The 19,506-nt window shown below is 41.0% G+C and overlaps 1 long non-coding RNA gene across 1 annotated transcript; it reads left to right on the plus strand.

Moving 5' to 3' along the window:
* The first annotated feature begins 8,115 nt into the window (after window positions 1-8,115).
* LOC126293506 (uncharacterized) lies at window positions 8,116-13,143 on the plus strand. The gene is made up of 4 exons (XR_007552298.1): window positions 8,116-10,932; window positions 11,216-11,554; window positions 11,636-11,833; window positions 11,942-13,143. It is a non-coding gene; the product is annotated as an uncharacterized LOC126293506 (long non-coding RNA).
* The last annotated feature ends 6,363 nt before the right edge of the window (window positions 13,144-19,506 follow it).

Consider the following 19,506-nt stretch of genomic DNA (forward strand, 5'->3'; position numbering starts at 1 on the left):
TACAGCACATATGTATATATCTCATAACAGCATTACAGTATTTTATTATGTTAACATTGTTCTCCCTTGCTAGGTAATACGCGTGAATCAGATAGCTGAACCGTATTACCCATAATTTTCATTAGCTAACATATTTTAATGTACAGCATTTTTTGAGGTTCTTTGTTGAGATTAATTGACTGGTACTTTTAGCACCAGTTTTGTAATAACCTCTGTTAACTGGTGGTCAAGTTACATAACCGACAGTCATAACAGGTCTCTAATAAAATCCATGCACACTACACATTAAGCGTTTGGTTATGACAATCTATATGGTTTCCCAATAGACAAGGGATCAAACCCTCATCGCTTTTATGTAATTTTTGACGTTGCTAGTTTGTCACTACATTTTAATTGCTTCAGTAATTGCTGAAAAATGTGCTTAATGCAGTATCTGATGCTGCAGCTACAACAACAAAAACAGCAACAGCCACAGCCAGCAGCAGTAGCCACTGCTAAACCAACGGTGCTAACATTTCGCACCTTCAACGAAGAGTTTTCATGAGTAGAAAGTAATTGTTGGCTAGTGTGTTTGAGCTGGCATATCAGCAAGAGGATATTCTTCAGAAAGTTCACTGTTAGCACAGTTAAATGCCTGTTTCTTGGTAAGAATTTCATGATAGTTTCATCTTTCTAGAATTTATATTTTAGAGACTCAAGTCTGACTTAAGGGACACTTATTCAATGGGGGCAAGTCGATACGCGTAGCTGGGGCAAATTGATACAGCGTATCAACGTACCGGTACCCCAATATTGTAAAAATTAGAGTTGTCTTTTCTCACAGAAACATGGTGCAGAATTATACCAGGAAGACAGATCGAGGGAAAGTCCCAAATGAGAACTTAGAAAAAGCCTATGAAGCTGTCAATACCAAAACCATGTCTTACGGGAAGCAGCTGTAGCCTTCGAGATCGACAAAATGATTTATAAGAAAAAAGATAATTTGCAAGGTCAATGGGGTATGCCAAACCAAGACAAATTTTTCCAGACAAATTAGAATCTCAATTCGAAGAGTATATAATACACTCTTCTAAAATCTGCTACGGACTTACACCACAAAACATCAAAGTTTTAGCTTACGAACTTGCTGTGGCTAATAGGAATATCATTACATTTCCTGATTCATGGTTTAACCATAAAATGGCTACAAAGGATTGGTTTAGCTTATTTATGAAAAGACACCATCAACTATCAATCAGGGAGCCTGAGGCTACGAGCCTTAAGGTACGATTCTGAACACGGCGACAGCGACCGACCGTGGCTGCAGAAGACAGATGGCAACGCTGCCGCCCGCAGTCAGTGCGTTGCGGAATGCAGCGACAGACAAGCTATGCAATTGCCGGGAAAAAATGCGCGAGGCGACATGTTTGTAAACACCACTGCTGTTGTTGGAAGAGGAAGATGATTACATTTTTTGAGACAGCAGAGCCTGTTCCTAATTTGCTGTTCTTCTTGAACCTCTGGTAACCACCCCTTAAAAATTTCCACTTCTTCTTACAGTCAACACCTGTAAATGGAAATTATATTAGCTGTATGTTTTCCTTTGTTTCAGATTCTTGCCCACAGGAGAAAGTTACCGGTCTTTATCATTTGCCTATCCTATGTCACCATGTTACATATCAAGAGTTGTTAAAACTGTTTTGAAGATATTAAGAATAAGGCTGCTGCCCATGTTGATGCCACCTTCTACTAAATCAGATTTCAGACACATTGAAGAATTTTGACTTAAAATGCAAAATACCTCATTGTGTAGGTGCTATAGATGGAAAACATGTTCCCATAAGGGCACCAGAGAAAAGTGGATCTCTATTTCTTAATTACAAAGATTTTGTTTCAATTATTCTGCTGGCTATTGTGGACACAAATTGTAAATTAATTAGCGTTGATGTCAGTACATACGGAAAAAGAATCTGATAACGGTATATTTCAGAAATCGGCTATGAGCAAGAAAATAGCCGCAAAGGAGTTTAATATACCTCCACCAAAATGTTTGCCAGGCACAAATGTGATATTATCACATTTCCTGATAGGAGACTAAGTGTTTGCTCTCAGTGATTGTATGATGAAACCTTATTCCACAAGAGTTGCTGCATCACATCGAGACAAACAGATCTATAATTATAGATTATCCCGTGCTCGTCGAGTGACAGAAACGCCTTTGGTCTATTAATCCAAGTATTTAGGGTATTTTATAGTCTTATTGCTGTGGCGCCTGAAGTGGCTGACGACCTCGTTTTGTCGGCATGTTGTTTACACAATTTGCTACGAGACGGTTATCTTGAAGAAAATGGTATTCCATTTTATAACTGTAGATTTAACGAAGCAACCAGCCAAAACAACATGCATAGCTTTTTCTCGTTCTGGAGGACTTCTAAAAAGCAGTGATTTTGAAATTAGAGACAAACTTACAGATTTTTTTCTCCAGTGAATATGGTTCTGTGGCGTGTCAAGAGGCAGCAGTTAACAATGGGTTGTGAATAACAATGGATTGTAAATAATGATTTATGTAAGACGAAACATATATAATGTTGACTTTTTAACACCTTCACATACGGATCTATTTGTTAGTAAATAACTGGTTGAATATACGTACTAGTTTTATTCAACTATTGTGTTATAGCTTTCCAGACGTTATCTTTCACTAAAACATTTCCACATTCATCACGCCCTGCGTCATAAATTACGGAATATTTCGCCACACTGTTAATTAACTTTTCTTCATCGGAGTCCGAGAAACTCATTTTCACTGAATTGGATATGTTCAGCCAGTAAAAGCAGTCTCCGGTTGCTATGCAGTTCGGCGGCAGCGGCACTACTGGTCCCTGACCGGATGTGCAGTCTGCCGCCAAAGCAGGTATAGGGCTGCAAATGATGTTGCCGCCGCGTTCAGCACGCCTCACATTGAAAGCAATGGCAACCAGTGGTGCCGCCTGCAGCCGGTCGGTGCAGTCTGCGGTCGTGTTCGGAATCACACCTTTAGTCGCACTACCAGTTTTAATAAAGCCAATGTTTATCTATTTTTTGACAATTTGAAGAGTACTTTAGAGAAATTCAAATTTGAACCTAAGGATATTTGGATTGTGGACGAGACCGGTGAGCAAACAGTTCAGAGACCAAACAAAATTGTTGCTCAGAAAGGAGTACGCCAAGTAGGGAAAGGTACGTCAGTGAAAAGGGAGCAGACTGTCATTATGGTATTGCCTGTCAGTGCTATCGGCAACTCAGTTCCTCCGACGTTCATATTTCCAAGAGTATTCTTCAAGGATCACTTCATCATTAACAGACCACCAGGATGTATTGGAACTTCCTATCCATCCATATGGATCACATCTGGATCGTTTTTGAAGTCCGTTAAAGATTTACATGGCCACGTAAAATCTACCAAGGGCAATCCCTGCTTGTTGGTTTTGGGTAACTATGAATCACATTTATCTATTGAAGTGCTCAACTTCTGCAAAGAAAATGGTATCGTCATGTTTCCCCCACACACTTCCCATCGCCTGCAACCGCTTGAAAGGTCAGTTTATGGGCCTTTCAAGAAATTTTACTTCACTTCAGTCAACGACTGGATGATCAACAATCCAGGGAAAAACTGTAACAATCTACGATATTCCTGGCATAGTAAAGATGGCACTACCTAGAGCAAAAAATCCTACAAATATTATATCTGGATTTCAAGCAACAGGAATCGCGCCACACAAGAGAGAAGTGTTTCCTGATGACTTCTTGTCCAGCGCAGTCATGGATAGAGAGATGTCTTCACAAGACAGCACTGTTAAGACTTCTCAGGCTGGGACAAGCAACGCTGATGGTCTACAGTCCAAAGTGAACCGAACTGAGACTACAACTGCATTTCCATCTACAAGTAAGGATGTTCCTCTAGGTGTCGTCACTGTAAGCCCTCAAGACATCCGGCCCTACCCTAGAGCTGGAGAGCGAAAAAAATATCAAAAAAGGGAAGAAACCTTTAAAATCCGCTATCCTTAGTAGCACACCAGTAAAGGAGAGATTGGAAGAGGAAGCCAAAGAAAAGGAAGCTAAAATGGTAACGCTGCTGGCTGCTACGAGGTCAACAGGACAGACCAAACGCACAGCCAGGGTGAGATCAGCCCGAACTCGTGTAAAACCACCTCACACAAAACCACCGCTGTGCGGCGGCCGAAATACACAGACGCAGTCGGATTGGCCACGCCTGAACCGACCGCACCTGCCAACACAAAGGGACCACGTGTAGCGGCAGTCAGCCAGGCTGGACAGCTGAGCAAAGCGCCAGCGCTGCAGGGGGCTCCAGGCGTCCTGAAGTGGCCGCATGGTTACGTGTCGATGGGGATACGCGGAAGCACGAAAGCTCGGAGGCAGATATGTGCACGCGGTAGAAGGAAACCGATGCCGCTGGTGCAGGTTCACTGTTGCACGAGAGTGTTGGAGCGGAAGAACCTTCGCGCGTTGTCAAAGAATGCGCTGAGGGGGGGAGGTGGGGGGACAGCACGGAAACAGCACTGGAAGCAGAACACACAAAACAAACAACGAAGGATGACAGATGATGAAGGATTCCAGCTGGCAAGAAAAACCACCAGCCGATCTCCCATCCTAGTCACGCTACCCGCAGTCCACACCACCAACAGCTTTGACGTTATGCGAGAACCTGCAGATGACGAGGTAAACAAAGCAGACGATACTGAGGAGAAAGATCAGGAAAAAAAGCCTCAGAATCCCACCTATCGTCGTGCAGTTCGACAGCAACTACAAAGAACTGTACGACATTATAAAGAAAACACTAGGGGAAAACAGGTGCACCGCCAAAACAACCGGTGGAGACAAAGTAAAATTCAGCCTCAAAAATGTCGATGATTACAAGGCAGTCGGGAAGGTGCACGAGGAAAGAAAATTTCACTTCTACACCTTCCCACTAGCTGCGAGAAAACCAACCAGACTCCTGTTCCGTGGCATACCACACACCACTGACACTGCGGACATCGAAAAATTCCTGCAGGAGGAAGGGTTCGAGGTTAGCTTGGTCGTCTTGACGTGACCGAAACAACCCTGGCCCCTCGATACGGTCACCCTCCCAGACTCTGCACAAAACTGAAAGATCTGGGAAGTCAAAAAGATCTTAGCATCAGTGGTCATGCCCGAAAAACTAAAACAGAAATCGTGCCCAGAGTGCTGCTACAACTGCCAGGCCCTTTGGCATCGTGCAGTCTCGCGCGATGTGCCCGTGGTGTGGGTCAGATGGGCTGAACAACACACCTATGAGCAGTGCAAACTACCAAGGGGGGAGGGTAAAGAAGTACGCAAACTGCAACGGAGCGAACCCAGCTAGCTACCTATGATGTCCCGAATACAGAGCTTTAAGGGATAGGCAGAGGGGTAAAAACAACAACAGCAAAACGCCGAATTACAATAACAACACACCAGCACCCAGGCCACCTCCCCCACCACCCAAGAGACGACAAAAGAACACTGTCAAAACACAGGTACTCACTTCCACTGCCTATTCTCACGCACTTGTCGGTGACTCACCAAACCCACCAAACCACCTACACCTCCACCACAACCCAGTAGTAATCAGGTCTCCTTAACTGATGAAAGTCTTCGGGAAGCCCGTACTCCCTGTCCCCCAAAGATCAGTCCACGAGAGGCAGCCGAGTGTCGTCCATCCAACTGCTACAGGCGCAGATGACCCAGTTAGCAGGTATTCTAGCAACACTGATCCAGCTCCCCGCTGACCTCAGATCGGCAGCACAGCAGTCGCCTGTAGCAGCGACAACCACAGGAAAGCCCGTCCCCCAACCATGAATAGAAGACCTAATACACAGGGTCTCAAAACATGCGCATTTAACGCAGATAACCTTTCCCATCAACCCACGGAGTTTAGAGGCCACAGTATGTCAAAAATGGAATTAAGCACCACCAAATACACCCCCCCCCCCCCCTCCTGGTTACAACAGAAACAGAAAGTGCAGCAATAGAAGTGGCTACAGAAACTGGCCCCCTTAACAGTCGTTGCAGTGCATTGGCCCCCCTTCCCAAAGGATACAAGAGGACAACACAGCTGCATTAAGCCGGATTAGAGGTAAACTATTAATCGCAGGGGACCTAAATGCCAAACACACAGACTGGAACTCGAGACACAGAAATCAATATGGTCAACAACAGCAACGGCTCGCCCACACACACACGTGTTACAAATATGGGGCCCAGAGGAACCGACACACTTCCCAAAGAACGGAGGAAGACCAGACGTCCTCGACATAGCCATTACAAAGAATCTGGTGGGCTTTGTATCCGCGACATCAGTAAACACAATGTCGTCGGACCACAAGCCTGAGATTTTCGAGGTTCACGTGGGAGAATGGCTCTCTATCCCACAACGGCATGCGACGTACAAGCGTATCAATGAAGAGGAATTCAGCAATGCAAGAGCTGCTGAACTTGCCCAGACAACACCTCCAACCGCAGAGACCGCAGAACAAGCACTAGACGACGTCACAAGGGTAACCCTACAAGACGCTGAGGGAGCCACACCACCTCCTGCGACAGTAGGATCAGGTCAGAACTCAGGGCTAGACTGAGGTGGTGCTCCGAGAAAGAAGGTACCACGTAAAAGACATCCACCAATATAGACAAAGGACCGATACCGGTCTACGTGGTGTCACAACCAAAAAAGAAAAAAGATCAGAAGATATACAACAAGAAGCTCATGCTCGACACTAGGGTCAGGATTGAAAATTATGAGCCATGCGACGGATCACGCCAATGCAAGAACTACCAGCACCACAGACATAAGGCTAAATACTGCAGACTCCCACCAAGGTGCATAAAATCCACCTGTCATCATCCATCAGCAGCCAGCACAATGCCGCAGATGGAACCGTGCACCTGTATTGAGTGTGGAGCGAAAGGTCACCCGGCAAACTTCAGAGGATGCCCTGTGTTACACAGGGCATTAAAACCCTTAGACCAACAGTAAACTTAAAAGGAATCCAATCGAGCTGCCCAATAACAGCAACAGGACCACCGCCACCACCATCAGCTGCCAGCAAACACGACAACAAACTTCCTCCCACGACGGCAGCGACAAGCAACATGAACAGCAGCCTGAGACTGCCAACTAAACCAGGATCAACAACCGCAACAAAACCAACCGACCGCCGAATCCATCAGCGATGCAATTTAACAGATCACGTCGCTGGTGTTTTCATTCTTCAAACCTGACACACTGACAAAAATTAAGAAGACCACCCAAAACATTAAAAACGCCACTGATCTGTTCTTAAAGATACTCACTCTGGCCTAAGGTGCAATGCCTCTATTCGAGTATTATGGCGCAAAACAGACCAACACAAGACATCACCGTGGCCACATGGAATGCGAATGGTATTAGAGGCAAGAAAATAGAATTATAGCAATTCATAACAGCCCACAAAACTGACGTCCTGCTCGTTAACAAAACACACCTAATAGGCCATGAGCCCTTCAAATTAAGAAGTAAGTACGCATATAGGAAGGACCACTACCTATGACCAGGAGGTGGCACACTGGTGTTCGTGCGACAGTCCCTGATACGTCAAAAGGAGGACCTCCAATTACACAAACGCTCTAGGAGCCACGGCTGTCACCGTCCACACAAACTCTGGGAACATCACCTTCGTAGCGGGTTACCTACCTCCACGAGCGGAGCTGCGGAGACAATATCTCTAAATCATAACAAACCATTCCCTAGCCGTCCTGACGGGGAGGGAGACCTAAACCCCAAGCACCAGATGTGGAACTCCCGAGTAAACAATGCAAACGGGAACTGACCACACGAATTGGTAGATCTGAAACTTAACGTCCATGGACCAGAGGACCCAACATACATCCCAAGATACACAAGAAGCATTCCCAACATACTGGACATTATAATCTCCAAAAGCTTCCCAACGCACATAGAATTTACAGCAATCCAGGACCTCTCATCAGACGACGTATCGGTGCTGATAACACTGAAACAAATTCAACTATCAATAATCAATAATGGACCACCAGAACCACAGACTGGTGCTCCTTCCAAAGGATTCTCAACAACACGGTCTACCCAACACTACAGCTCCAATCAAAAGAAGAAATTGAGTCAGCAGTGGAATATATGGAGCGGAAGATCCAGACAGCGATTGGCAAGGCTTCCACAACAACAGTGAGGCAAGCCCCACATATGTCAGAGAATGGAGAAGCGAACAGTGGGAAGACAAACTGGAACAATTCCACCTTCAACAAAAACAACAATGGGATCTAACAAAAGCAATTAGATGCCTCAAGGATCCCAAGCGTGTAATTCGTACCAACCAAGGACTGAAGTTTGACACCCTGGAGATTGTAGAATCCTTCACAGAAGCCTATGAAGTACAAAACACACTCCCGATCTATGATCTAACAGAAGAAGAAAGATGAGAAGAGCAACAGACGACACAGTTCATGCAAGGCTACAGTAGCAGACCAGCCATCACCCATCCACTCCTTACCAAACCAACAGAGGATAAAACCATCATCAGGAACCGGAAAGCTAAATCTGCACCTGGCATGGATGGCATATCAAATGCCCACCTAAAGGAACTCCCCTGAAAACCCCTGGTGCTAACGACCAGAATTTTTAACAGCTGCCTGGTCCTCAACTATTTCCCACAAAAACGGAAGACAGCACAAATCATCCCACTCCTAAAACCTGGGAAGGATCTCAAACTGGCAACTAGTTACCACCCTATATGTCTACTAAAGAGATCCTAGAAAGAGTGGTGCTCAACTGCATAGAACCATCCCTGACAGAGGACAGAACAATTAGGGCGGAACAGTTTGGGTTCCAGAGTAAACTCTGTGGAAATGCAAGTTATGCAAGTAATAGAGCACATCTCCAGGCACTCCGACGTCTCGGCCTCCACCACTGCGGCATTCCTCAACTGGGATAAGGATACAACTGAGTATGGTATGCAAAATTTATCAAGAAGCTGGCAGCCCAGACGACAATACCCGATTGCTACATACACCTCATCGCAGAATACTTGTCGAATCATAACAGTCACAATTCAAAGGAAAAGATCAAGCACCAAATAACTGGCAGCAAGTATTCCACAAGAGTCAGTGCTATCGCTGATACTATTCAATGCGTTCATGAACAAATTGCCCAGAGCAAACAATGTGTAACTAGTGCAGTTTGCAGACGACACAACATTGTTCACAAGTGGAAGACAACACTTTGGAAAATTTTGTTGACGATATTCTGGTCATTTACAAAGGAACCGCTGACAGTGTTGATCGTATCTATAACCTATTCAATGATCTTCATGAGAAAATATCTTTCACTATTGAATTTGAAAATGAGACCCGGCAATTAAACTTACTTGACTTGACGCTTACCACAGAAACAAAGTTTCTTTCAATATTCTTCATCAAGTAACATATACTGACCAGATCATTCCTGCATCTTCTACTCATCCACAAGTGCACAAAAAAGCCTTCCTTTATTCTGCTGTTCACCGAGCCATTTCCATCCTTCTTTCTAAAGAAAAGTTCAACGATGAAATCAATTTACTTAAAACAATAGCAGTTAATGAGTATGAACAGAACGTTTGCCATATTACTGAGGAATACCCCTTAAAAAGATACGCCGGACCTGTCACTGAGGTTATATATGTGAAACCCTATGCTTTGGATTGGCTGTGCAATCTAGATATTGAGCTTTAAATATATGAATGAGTTTCTAGTCACGCTTGCCATGCTTTTAACGTGTAGTTTTTTGTCTTGAGTGTTTGTACTTTATTCTATTGTGCTATTGCTTGTTCCCCTCCCCCCACATGTACTATTTACACATTGTTTTGTTTTATACATTTCATTTACATAGTGTTTTACTTATATAAAATATTGTCATATGCGAAATAAATAAATAACCTAACATAGTAGATGACGTCCTTAAAAAGAAAACTGCTTAAAGAATTACTATGCAAGGCACTTCTGTTATCAAGTCTCACTCAAGAAAATATTTCTCTATTCCTTTCGTGGGGCCTCTCTCTTATCAGATCCAACCCATTCTTCGAAAGAAATACGATTGCAACATTGCTTTTTCTACTAATAACAATTTGGGGAAAAAAACCCACTTCATAATTTACATTCTATTCGTTCCCCTATAGAAAATTCTGGTGTCTACAAAATTGTCTGCGATACTTGCTCCTCTTACTATACAGGACAAACTGGATGTGCCTTCACTACCAGATATAAAGAACATTTGCTAAGAAAAAATGGCACTACCCTCCAAAATTTGTCTTTTGCTGACCATCTGTGATAGCAACATTTTGCACACCAAAAAGAAAGGGCACAGACTAGATATTCCAGAAGAATTAGAGATTTTCAAACATCTTGCTCGAAAGGATAGCCTCATCCTTAACGAACAGCTACAGCTACGTAACAAAAATTTTTTGAACAGTATAAAGCCATTATTCGATATGTGACTTCGGGTCTCCTTGTGCAGGTTGCTGAAATGTTCTTTTCCTTCTAAGGTTGTCCCGTTTTCTAATTGAAGGGGTTGGAGAGATATAGTCATAAGCCACACTTTTGTCGAAATTGAGATATTCACACTATGACCCTCTTAACAATGCCCTCCTCATCTTTAATTGAAAAAGTTGTCTTTTCCAACAGGTGGCAGTTGATGACAGCGCAATTATTTACTCGTGTCTTTTTCAGAAGCTACAGTCACAAGCCACATCAAAATGCCTGAATGCTCACGTACACCTGAAGGTGCTTCGCACGTTCTAAGCGTACGTGGCAGTGACAGTAGTGTAAATGAGGATTGTGATCCTTCTGGCAGTGATGGTAAGGAGTCTGTGTCCATAAAGCAACAGTACCAGCTCAGAAGATGGTTCGGTAAGTATACAAAAATATTTTTACTGGTGATCATTCTTCAGTGGCTTGTGAATTTGTTTCTCATAACATTGCTCTCACACTTGATCGCCGTCTTTTGTGTTAACGAGATACCTTTAGAGGCTAATTTTAATGACCACTGATTGCAGTAATAATATAGTTTTCATGGGTTACAAACTTTTAAGAATATTTTTATTGTCAATGCCACTTCAGTGGCATATAATTTGTGTGGCTTGTGACTATATCTCACGAAAGTGCTGTGACTATTTTTCTGTTCATATTACAGCTTGAAATAAATAGAGCAAATCAAGTATCACACCAGAAACGAAGCTCTTCAAGAAAAAGAAAGAGCAATATTGATCAGTGAAAAATAAATAAATAAATAAAAATAAATTATTAAAGCCAAATGTCGACGTATCGCGAGTCAATAGTATGTGTCTTCTAAAACCAACAACACTGTCCAGGCAGGATCTTTGGGAAGTCTCTGTAGTTGTTCAAATAAGAGCTACATGAAACTACTTGTAGAAGAAGAGAATATTTTCCACTCGTTTTGGGACACAGGAAACTTCAATTACCCTAATACTTATGTAATGTGTTGTATGGAAATGGTACCAAAAAAGCGAAGGTTCGTTTCACTTTTTTAAATGGACCAATTGTCACAAATTTACTTTTTTTTGTTCTGCTTCACATTCTTTTTTTTTCACAGCTATCCAAAAAGACTAAAAAGCAAAGATCATCTAGAGCCGCGAAATTTTCATACAATGTGAAAGTAAATGGAATGGAAGTCACTATTTGCAAGCAAGCCTCCCTCAGGGTTCATGGCTTACAGAACCACACAAGAAGAGTGGGATTTTGCAACAGCAAATGAAGTTGGTTCGCGCAGTTTCAAAAGAAGAAGGAAGAGGTTTGTATATTACGTTCTTGTATAAGGTATCCATTTTAACCAAATAAAATACTGTTGAGGTATAACAACACAAAGTAATGTATCAACTCATGTGCTCTTTTCTTTCAGGTGTGAACATGTCAATTATCCACATAAATTTCAAGACGAAGCTGTGCAAGGTATCAGAGACTTTCTCAATGCTATACCAAAATATAACAGTCACTATACCAGGCAGCAGAGCCCCAACAAAGTAAATTTTGGATGTGACCTCACAATTGCATCCTTATTTTGAGACATACTCTGAATACTGAGAGGAAAACGGTGTCCCTACTGTATCACAAAGCAAATGCAGGGCAGTTTTTGTGTCCGAATTTAACATAGGCTTCAAACTGCTGAAAAGCGGCACCTGTTCAACTTGTAGTGCCTTTCTGACAGCAACGAGTAACGCAGAATTATGTGCAGAAAGAATTATACAAGGGAGCAAACAACACGAGTCGCATCTAAGAAAGGCTGATAGCAGGCAAAATATGATCATTTCTTTAATTTCTATGGCTAAAGAGAACGCGAAAGAGTACCACGTAATGGAAATGGACATGCAACAAACGTTTCCTCCGCCAAAACTAACAGTTGGCCCAGCGTTCTAGAAGAGAAAAATATGGACGTAGAAGTACGGAATCCACACTTGTATCCACAGTTGTGTGTCAAATAAGGGATACATGTTTCTGTGAAGTGAGAAGGGCAGAGGAAGGAGTTCAGATGAAGCTGGGAGTTGTTAAATACTTGAAGCTAACTAACACTCAAGACAAACATCTCCACATAATCAGAGATAGCTGTAAGGGCCAGGCAAAGAATTGGTCTCTAACTGCCCTGTGGAGGACTCTCGTTGCCACCAAAAGATTTGAATCTGTGCAGCATTATTTCACCATCGCAGGTCATACTGGACTTCCTCGCGATTGTGATATTGGTCGCATTGAAATTTATGTGCTACACAGACATCTAATAGTATTCACACCAGATGAATGGGCGGAAGCAGTTCAGTCTGTTAGTCCAAAGAATTTCATTGTGACAGAAATGCACAGACAAGACTTCAGAAGCTTGGGCAATCTAAAGTCATTAATCTCGATACCCAGTCTATTCAGATCTGGAGATCCCATTCGTTTTAGTGAAGAGACTCAATTTAAATTTGAGTATAAAGATCCCTTCACACTAAATGTGAAGCACTGGTACTCAGATATAGGAACCTTCACGTCAGTGGATCTACGTAGCAAGAGAAAAGGAAGACGTGCTTAACCAGACCTGTTCTAGCTGCCGGTAAAATAAAGAAAGTTGCTTGACATACTGCCTCTTATGGCATACATACCTGCAGCACACCAAAGCTTTTTACGGTCATGTACTTGACATAATGTGAACAAGCATGACATAGAAGAACTTCCTTGATGTCACATTTACAATTTAGAATAAATCATTACACTGATTTATCTGTTATGTATGTGTGTATGCGAATGGGCAAAAATTTTTAAAACTTACTAGTTGTTACATAATTTTCAAAGTAAAACCTTAAAAACGTTTTTTGTGTTCTAAATTATTTTCAGGGAGACACAGTCATAAGCCATTTTCGACAACATCATAATTAAAATGACTCAAATTAATATTACATAACAGAAAGAAGGTGGTGTATTTTACACAAGGTTTGCAATGCATTTAAGTATAATTGAAAGCATAAAGGAAGTGCGCATTTTGTCTTTAACATTTTTACACTTGCGTGAAACTTTAAAATCGCTTTATCTCAAAACTGGTTGAGTGTGGTTTATGACTATCTCTCAGACCCCTTCAATTATCAAATGTTTCTTGGCTGTATTTCACGTCAATATTGCCTTCTACAAGTTGTCATTCAGTTCTATCTACATTTTCATAATGATGTTTTCATGTTTTATGTTACTGTTTATAAGCTTCGATGTAGATTAAATGTTATATTGTATGCTACTATGAAACAAACATTACTTTCCATTACGTACCAAATACCATTCATTTATAATCATTTCTGCCTATATTTCAATGTGAAGTAGCCTAATTGTACCTAAGGCTACTAGATGGTGTGCTTGTTGCAGTGCCACGTTCACCTGGCCGCATCTGTTAACGCGGGCACTTCAGTCCATTTGCAACCTGTAAGCACGTAAGTAACGAGCAGCTCTTACTGGCTTGCCATCACAATTTTTTATCTTAAGTATCTTTGTGACTAATGCGCTTTTGGCATATTTATCATTTTATACTCTATATCAGTCATAATTATGTGACCATTTTATAGACCATTCTTTGATTTAAATTCTGAGGAAGACAGTCCTAGCAGTAATGAAACCTGGTTAATTCGTTAAAAAATAGTGACCAAGGGCTGTTTTCTTTCAATTGACACTTTGCAAACGTCGACTGGCTGCAACACCAAATGGACACGGTAATAGCACGGTGCCGAGAAAACAAGGTCACCCTCAACGCCGAGAAAACGAAGATGGTGTACTTTTCCAAGAAGAAGCCAAGGATAGACTCAGTCCACGTATTAGGCCACAGGATCCCATGGTCGCACTCTATCAGAAACCCAGGAGTTTAACTAGACACAAACCTGTTCTTTCACAGGCACATTCAAGGGAAGAGAGAAATGTATACAAATGGCCAAAACTCTTACCCAATTCTTCATCAGTGAAAGGCTCAATTAAGATACAAAAATCTGCCTCTACAAGGCAACAGTACTACAAGCCCCCCCCCTCCCCCCGTACGGGGGCTCTGCATGGGGTATAAGCATCAAAGACCCAAATTAACTCACTACAAGTTGTCCAAAACAAAGTCCACAGATGGATCTTTCAAATTAATCATAAAAAGATTTATGACATACTGCCTCTTATGGCATACATACCTGCAGCATACCATGTACTTAACATAATGTGAACAAGCATGACATAGAAGAACTTTGTTGATTTCACATTTACAATTTAAAATAAATCATTACACTGATTTATCTGTTATGTATGTGTGTATGCGAATGGGTGCTGAAAATGTTGACATAATAGCACAAAAACAAAGAGAATGGCACATTCGTCGTCCATTTTCAAGTGCTATCGCAAGTGTGGTGACGCGTTCTTGTATCACATTGTGACCGGTGATGAAACATGGATTCCACTCTACACTCCAGAGAATGAATGTCATTCCAATGGGTAGCACCATTCAAAACCCCCTGACGAAACCACGAGTATTCGAACAAGAATCTTCAACACGGAAAATCGTAGCCATGGTTTTATGGTAAAGGCATTCTTCTATTAAAATATTTGGTAAGAGGAATGGCAATAAATGCTAAGAGGTACAGTGAAATGTTATTTTTATTGAAGTTTAGGCGCGCTATTCAAAATTGCCAGTGGGAACTGCTCTCTAGCAGCACTGTTCTATTTCACGACAATGTTTGGTCTCACGTTGTAGTAAGAACAAATATGCAATTGGACAAGTGTCATTGGGAACTACTGGATCATCCATCATACAGCCCTAACTAACTTTCACACGTTTCTGAAATTCAAGGATTTTCTTGGTTTTACTGTTTTGTTTTAGGGTACAAAACAACTAGAATCATGCACACTCATGTCAGAACTGTAGAGCACTAAAACAAAGGGGAGTTAAAAATGACTACACATCAGTTCCAATCAATGGAAGAGAAGACAGCTAGAAACAAGGATGCCATATAGAAAAGGAGGTCCAGAACTAAAAATTAAATGGCCTTCACCATACTGCTATGACGGTACAATGGATAAAGGTAAAGTGCGGTCAACAGCCTGCATGTCATTTGCTGAAACGGCTGATAATTCCAACGGAAAACACAAATGAGAACGTAAGCAGTTGAAAAAGGGCATTCGGACAGGAAATGGTGGACCGTCAAAAGTTGAGCGCAATGGGCACAAAGTGGTGGGGGAGCACCACTTAACAAATGGTGATGGCTAAAGAGACAGTGCTCAATACGCAACCGAGTTAAAATGACATCTCGCACAGCAACTGTTTTGCAGAATTTTAGCTGGGAGCTGCTCTTTTCTTGCACCTCAAGAAATTTCCGTCTTCTGGCCATCATTTTGACGACAACAAAGAGCTGAAGATGACTGACATGCTGGTTACATTCACAGACAGCAGACTTCTATGGCAAGAACACAAAGTTGATCCACGATAAGACAAGTATTTCAGTTCTTTTAGTGACTATTTCAAAAAATAGCTCAAACACTGATGTGCCTGCTGCCAATAAAGTTTTTCATGCAATTATGTTGTCTTTGTTTAAAAGAAATAGGGAAACTTACCTACTGGATGCGCCTCGTAATACTGGGTTACGAGACTAATAATCTACATATGTTTTAATGAAAAACAATGTTGAACCAACTTACTAATCAAACTAAAATCTCTCTTCATTTGTTTATCAGTCTTGCTCAAGGCACTCGAGGGACAAACAAAAATGTGCCTCAGCAGCTACATTCAATACGTAAAGGTGAGCTCCAGATGGAAGAATGAAATAAGTCTGAACAATCAGTTGCAGTGTTGGCTGTCTGAAGGATGCACAGCTGTGGTGTGGTATATGCACTGGTAGCTTCTGTCAAAGGAGCCAGATGGGCAGCCAGATCCACCAATAAATAAAAAATAAAAGTAAAGGTTTTTAATTATTTGTCACACAAGTGATATAACAGCCACCAACTGTTTGACCTTCACATGTTACCCACTACATCATCTGTCACTCATCTTCGCATCTAACATATTGGTAAAATATAGAAGCTTTATGAGACCATTTTCATCCATCAAAATGGCGCCGATAGAAAAGTGTAGTGGCACTCTGCTCTTGTCAAAAAATAAGCAGTTCGTCATGTAAAGAACGTGAAAAGTGAGTGATGAAAGGTATTTTGTGTGTCAAGTGCAACTATTGGTTACACGAAAAGCGCGCGAATATAAACTTCAAATACACTAGTGAGGATTTACCATGGACTTGTCACTTGTTTACGTGACAAAATGGCCGATGTAAGTACAGTGCACTCCAAAAATGAAATTATAAAGTTACTATAAAATGACATTGAGGCATTAAAAACTGAAATACTATATTTATAGGGAGAAAATGCTAGGTTAATACGTGAAAAACAGTCCTGTGTGGGTGAAATCCATCAAACAAAACAACAACAAGAATAGAAAACCACGTGTGAAAGTGCAACTTCAAGTAGTGTCACCAAAACTACAAAAAATTGGCCTAAGCTTAAACAAGCTCAATTTCAGTGTAAAACAAATGTTAAAATTTACGGAGATAGTCATGCACACAAGATTTCAGATTGTATGCCTAACTCAACCACAGAAAACGTGTGAATTTCATCTGTTATTAAACCTGGGGCGAAGCTGGTTGACGTGACAAGCTCTGTAAACAATGACTGCACCGATTCTACAGAAAGTGATGTCGTCGTTATTATAGCAGGTTCAAACAACGTTTATTGCAACGAGGCCAGTACATTTATTAAAAAGTTGATTGTTATGTTAAAGATGTTGTCCCATACAAATGTGATCGTGTGAAATATTCCGGCGAGATTTGATCTGCCTGACTGGTCGTCGTGTGTGAGCCAAGAAATCCGATCTACAAACAAAAAATTAAGCATTTCTGCTCCAAGTTAAAAAGTGTGAGACTGCTGGACCTTAACAGTTATCAAAGAACCAGCTTCACTGTACATGGACTACATTTTAATCATCTGGGTAAGAATACTCAAGCAAAAGACATCAACAGAGCTATTGAGGAAACAAAAAGCAATAATTCAAATCTACTACGTTGTACCTCAGATGTCACACACACAAAAGACGGAAGTGGTAATTATATATACCTGCAGAGCAAGCAAACGGAAATAATTCCTCACTGCAATGTCAAGACTGCTGATTTTTAAGATAAAGTCCCTCGGTGTTCCTAATATAGAAACTTTCAATCTGTGTGATAATATTAACCCTGACAAGGATATATCCTCTCATGATTGTACTAATGTATCATTTTTACATTATAATTTTGAGGGCTTGGGTAACAAAATCGATGTATCTGAGGCCTTAGTTACAGATCTAGCTCCTCATGTAATCGTGGTTACAGAGCATCAAAAAACTAACCATAATATTCAATATTATAAGTTACAGGAGTATAATCTTACATCGTTTTTCTGTAGTACAGAACATAAAGGAGGGGGAGTTGCTACTTATGTAAGGAAATGTGACCTAATATGTCCTGTAGAAAAATTATCATGGGTTATTGATTATTGTATTGAGAAAGATTTTGAAGCAGTGATAATTAAGTTAATGATTGTGTCCATCCCACTTATTGTGGTAGGTATATATCGAGACCCTTCTGGTACTCTCGAGGTTTTCCTGGAAGCACTGGATAGTGTATTGGGGAAGCTAAGCAAGGGTGGCAATACAGTAAATATTATAATGTTAGAAGACTTTAATATAAACACACAAAGCAACAGCCAATAATGCAAAGGTTTACAAGACTGCATACAATCCTATGATATTAAAGATCTACTTGGTCGTGTGCCCACTAGAATAGCTGAGTCAAGCAGCAGTTACACAGATCATGTAATGACCAATTATGAAAATGTTGTGTCGGCACAGACCATATACGGGCACATAACTGATCATCTAGGACAATTATTAGTGATTGGTTGTCTTAATAAACTTAAACAAAACAAAAATATGAGAATAGAAGATTATTTTATGAATACAACATTACCTTGCTAAAAAAAAACTTTGGGCCAAGAACCTTGGGAATCAGTTTATAGAGAAGGGGAGCTGACAGGAAATGGGAAGTATTTGTAAAAAATTTAACTAGACATATAGATATTACTATCCCGACAAAGAAGATAAATGTAAATAAAAATAAACCACCAGTAGTCAAACGTGTAAAACTGCATGAAAAAATGAAAAGACTCAAAGAAGGAATGGAGTATATGTATAAGCTACACAGAGAAACCAGTCTTGTTTTATATGAAGAGGCTTATAAAAAATATGAGTGTCACAAGGAAGTAAGGAGAACGAAAGTAGAACATATTAGCAAACAGATCAGAAATTCTGACTGTGTCTCAAAGTCGTGCTGGGCAGTAGTTAATGATATGAGGGACACTGATTCAAGAACTAAAATTTATAATAGAGTTAAGTATACATAATGATAACTTTTCTGGTCCTTATATAGTTAGCAATATATTTAATGATTACTTTATAGATGCTATTGAAAATGATACTTGCATGAAACAGGACAGGCAGTTTAAATATGATAAGGAAAAGGAACGGGACTCTTGTAAGCTACCTACAGTAACCATGAAGGACGTAACACAGCTAATTGACAGCCTAAAAAATAAAAGATCAGCTGGATGGGATGAATTTCCTCCTTTTCTACTGAAAAAATGCAAGGGTGAGTTAGCTAGACCATTAGTCCATCTAATAAATTGTGTACTTGAAGGTGTGTTTCCGAAGCAACTGAAACTTGCTATAGTTAATCCTTTATTTAAAAAAGGGGAAAGAAAGCAACCACAGAAGTACAGACCAGTTGCCTTAACCTCAGTGTTTGGTAAATTAATTGAAAAAATAATGCTAGAAATCTTAATCGAGCACTATAATACAAATAACTCAATAGGAGATTTCCAACATGGCTTTAGAAGTTGTCGGAGCACCAT

The sequence above is a fragment of the Schistocerca gregaria genome, chromosome 10 (genome assembly GCF_023897955.1).
Source record: "Schistocerca gregaria isolate iqSchGreg1 chromosome 10, iqSchGreg1.2, whole genome shotgun sequence".
Classification (NCBI taxonomy): domain Eukaryota; kingdom Metazoa; phylum Arthropoda; class Insecta; order Orthoptera; family Acrididae; genus Schistocerca; species Schistocerca gregaria.